The sequence below is a fragment of the Dipodomys spectabilis genome, unplaced genomic scaffold (genome assembly GCF_019054845.1).
Source record: "Dipodomys spectabilis isolate Male_0828 unplaced genomic scaffold, ASM1905484v1 ptg000421l, whole genome shotgun sequence".
NCBI lineage: Eukaryota > Metazoa > Chordata > Mammalia > Rodentia > Heteromyidae > Dipodomys > Dipodomys spectabilis.
In genome coordinates, this window is record NW_024871098.1 from 3,326,123 (window position 1) to 3,330,462 (window position 4,340).

Here is a 4,340-nt window from a genome sequence, read left to right on the forward strand (position 1 = left end):
TTTTTGGGGGGGGTCCGCTCGTGGGGCCTGAACTCTGTGCTTGGGCGCTGTCCCTCAGCTCTAAAGCTCAATGCTAGTGCTCTACCACTTGAGCCACAGCGTCACTTCCGGCTTTTTTCTTATGTGATGCTGAGGAATTGAACCCAGGGCTTCAGGCAAGCAAGCCAAGTGCTCTACCACTGACCCAACTTCCCAGCTCCAGTTTTTCATTTCTTACATCTGAAGAATAAAAAATATGGAATACTTCACAAATTTTCATAACATCTTTTTGCAAGTGCCATCTTAATCTCTTTATTGTTGTAATATGTGTAGACGTACTGCTGAAGAATATAGTATCCTGTAAATTTAAGTAATTAACGATGCAATCTTTATACAGGCATATACCCCTGTTTGCCTATTTCCAACAAGAATACCATATTGTTCCAAAAAATGCTATTGATCATATTTCTCTAAAATTCTGAGTATATTGGAAAAAACTTATATTGCTTGGTTGATTGCTCACATTTGTAATTTTTTTTGTCAATGACTATTTTAAGTGTTTTTCATTTTAGTTTTGATCATACTTTGAAGCATTTATAGCTAGGTCCACAGGTGATGGCTTTATCAACTGAGTTAGCTTTGTGGAGCTAATGGATTCAAAGTAAGCCTTGCTTAAGAGCTACTTCTAAATTTCTGCAGCTTAAAATTTCCCAAATGAGGTCTTACTGGCACATATGTCTCTCTGACCCTTTACACTTCTTCCTTGTAGGAACAGACCAACCAGGATATATTACCTTGACAGCATAGATTATCTTACTGGAACAAAACTAATCTTAGTTACAAGGGATCATAGAGACATGAACAGTTCAAACAGAACAGTTCAGGCTAGAAGGTATTTTATCAAAATATAATTGCTTATTATACCTAACATTTCAAAAGTAGCTAAAGCCAAGAAGGTGCAAAAATTGTTCATATGCATGATTAGCTAATGTGCTGGCCTGTCGACCTTCCAACCAAGCAGGAACTTACACTATTGCCTTTCTATCACCAAATATTTCCATATCTCCAGGAGATGTCTATTTGTTTCTTCTGTACATTAGGTCATAAATTGGTAACGTTTTAATCACAATGCTTCCATTTGCCTCTAGGCTGTAAATCTACAAATGGTAAAGCTTTAGGTCTAACTCTACCAAACACTGAGATAGAGATAATGGAGTACTATTTTAAAACAGAGTAGCCTTTGATACCGTAACCACAACAGAACAATGCAAAACATTTTCTTATATTAAATATAGTTATATATTTTATATTTATATGTGCTGATTTTATATTTCACACAGTGAATCTTACCAGAATTATTTGATAATTTGACAAATAAATGGATATTTATTCCAATAAATAAATTGGAATATAAATAGTTAGGCTTAGAATATATATTAGAACACAAAAATTATCAGTGCAATGTCTTTGGTATAAACTTGTGATACCTTCTAAGTGTACTTGGTCTTCTGAATTCCCCTAGTAAAAGAAAATGTTGTTTTCCTCTAATCTATAAGGGATTTTACTCTGTTGCTCTGTTTATTGTTTTAACTCGTTGGTCCCAAAATGTTTTTCTCCATATTTCTGAAGCATTCCTACTGATCATACCCAAATTTTGCTGATATAACGTCTAATAGGTATTATTCTTCTGCAAGACACACGGGTCCTAGGATCCCAGGTCCCAGTTATCTACATTATCAGATAACGAGGGCAAGACTTCTCACCTAAGCCCATGCAACATGCCAACAGAAAGTAATTGAAGACCCATCTCAATTTCTCATTTCCTATAATATTTAAGGGCTCCACTTCTTTATGACAAATGAATTAGCAGTAAGCAATTGTGAACTGCAAGGCAACTTAAAATGAAAAATGAGATCACAAAATCTGAGAGAAAGTACAGTAATTCAAACTTTCAATTTACAGATGACCAGCCCATATGAGTGAAAAAGTTCACAAATGTCACAAAATTATTTTTAATGCCCCTCTACTAATGATTAATGAAAGATTTCAGTCTAGCATAAGTAGGCCAAAAAATAGTTGCTGGAACGATAGATCCATAATCAGTCTACCAAGGCTAGAAAAACTTGACTTAGAGGTCAAATATAATTCAGAAAAACATTAATTGAGACGATCCTTAGTTCTTCAAAATACTGGTACTTCAGTAAACTTGGTTCTGTTGTATCAAAATGTTGTCATTCTCAAACCAATGATAACCTACATTTAATCTCATGAAAATATATTTCTTTTCAAATAAACTTTTAAAAATCACATTCGCCAAAATAACATTTGACTAGTAAATGATGCTTAGTGACATTGCAACTTTTTCAAGTCTAGGCTGCAAGTTACAATAGAGCTGATTTATTTACCCAGAACTAATGGCAAACCGGTTCAACCACTCACAAAAGTGTAGAAATAATACCACCCACCATTTGTGTTGTTCAGTAGGTGGCTTCCAGAAATGTGTTAAGTAGATCAGCCCCCCAAATGTCAAACCTAAACAATAACTAAAATATTTCATCACATAATAAGATATATTTTAAAAACTCACGAATAGTTGCCTTATCATATGTTGTTTTATGTTTTCTCAATCTGCCTAGCATAGTAAGAAATATGTCTTTAAGTCTTGAATATGGGTACTCATCAGAGATGTGACAAACATGAAATCTGTCATCTATTTCTATCATATTCCTATATAGTAGTAAATTTTAATTTTCTTCTTTTTCCCAAACTTATAGGTAGTAGAAAATATTATCCCATGTAAAATAAAATAATCACAAACCATTGTACAAAGCCATTTATAAAAACTGGTAGTTAGGAATACATTCTAAGACATTTTTAAACTTTCTTGTTGACTAAGATGAATCTTCCAAATGGATGAGAATAAAATCATGTCTAGGTGCTTCACATCTCCAGTCTTGCAAATTGTTATGGCAGATGAATAATTTATGGAAATATAAGCTGACATCTATTAAAGTATATGCAGAATTGAAACTCAATGGTATGTATATAAACCTTTCAAACTATTACCAGATAGTTTAACAGAATGATTATCAGGAAACTGAAACAAGAAATGAATAATAGAAAAGATACAGAAGTAATGAAAAATGAAACAAGGGGCAAGTACAGCTAGAATACTCAATGTACACATATGATAAAGTAAGTGGTAAATCAAATAAATCGTGGAGAAGGGATTGGTTGAGAATGATAGAAGTGACTCTGATTCAGGAGCATTGGACAATTATATGGACATATTTAATTGTAACACACTTGCATGACCTTTTGAAATTCAGTGAAAAAAACACAACAAAAACACAAAAATCACAACGAAAAGGAAATCTCTAGAGAGTATGTATATGACCTCTCAAAATTTTAAATAGTTGGTGAAGGGCAGTCTTTTGGAAAAGCAACCAAAGGTGTTCAAATTGGGCAGTTTGGGTTAGGGGAGAATTTTGAACAAATTTAAATACATTGCCTAAGGTTATAAATCACCTACATCTAATGCAAATATTTTCTTCTGCGAGTTTTATTTGTCTGAACTGGATACTCCAGTCCTGAGACACAGTTTATAGCTTGTGAGAATAGAATGGAAGAAACAAGATCAAGAACCCATTACTACACTGGAGAGAAAAGAGTCCTCTAGGTTTTCTCTCATCTCTCTTCACTACTCTTTTTTCATACTTTTAAGTCAAGTGATTTTGAACTGTATCTTTCCTTCTTTGTTGTGGCAAAGTAATTGGTCAAACTAATTCTCTAAATATTATTGGCCATTTTATGTCTATCATGCTGTTTACTTGTCCAAGTGAGTCCATTAAACTTCCTCCTTGCATTTGGTTGCCACAAAATCCCAACATCTATGTTAATGAGGACAAAGTATAATGTAAAACTTTGTCTCCAAAAACCAGTCCAAGAAGCTGTGATCACAAATATTTAGCTATACTTTTTTCTTTTACCTTGAAAGTCTTCTTATGTCTAAAATGCCCACAAAAATAAGTACTCCTCAACTTTTTGGTTCAATCACTTCTAAACTCAAAGTTATAATTTGCTAACAAGATGCTTAGAGGAAACTGAAAATACTCCACTTTTATCTTCTCTTAAGACTCTCCTTAGATACCAAATCTCGAACAGTGAAGTTGTTATTTACAAAATTATTTCAATAGATTATTTTTCTCTTGGTCTTGCATTTGCTCAACAATATGTATGGAGAAGAATAGTGTTAAATCACCCATACCTTGGATGACAGTGTCTGTTAAAATGGATAATACTTCTATGTCCAACTTCTATGTCCTCCTCTTAGCTCTTGCCTGATTTCCAATTAATCACAT

The 4,340-nt window shown here is 33.5% G+C and overlaps 1 non-coding gene across 1 annotated transcript; it reads right to left on the bottom strand.

The window, feature by feature from the left end:
* Positions 1 to 229: 229 nt before the first annotated feature.
* Positions 230 to 331, bottom strand: LOC122097320. Its single transcript, XR_006145527.1, has one exon. It is a non-coding gene; the product is annotated as a U6 spliceosomal RNA (small nuclear RNA).
* Positions 332 to 4,340: the final 4,009 nt, after the last annotated feature.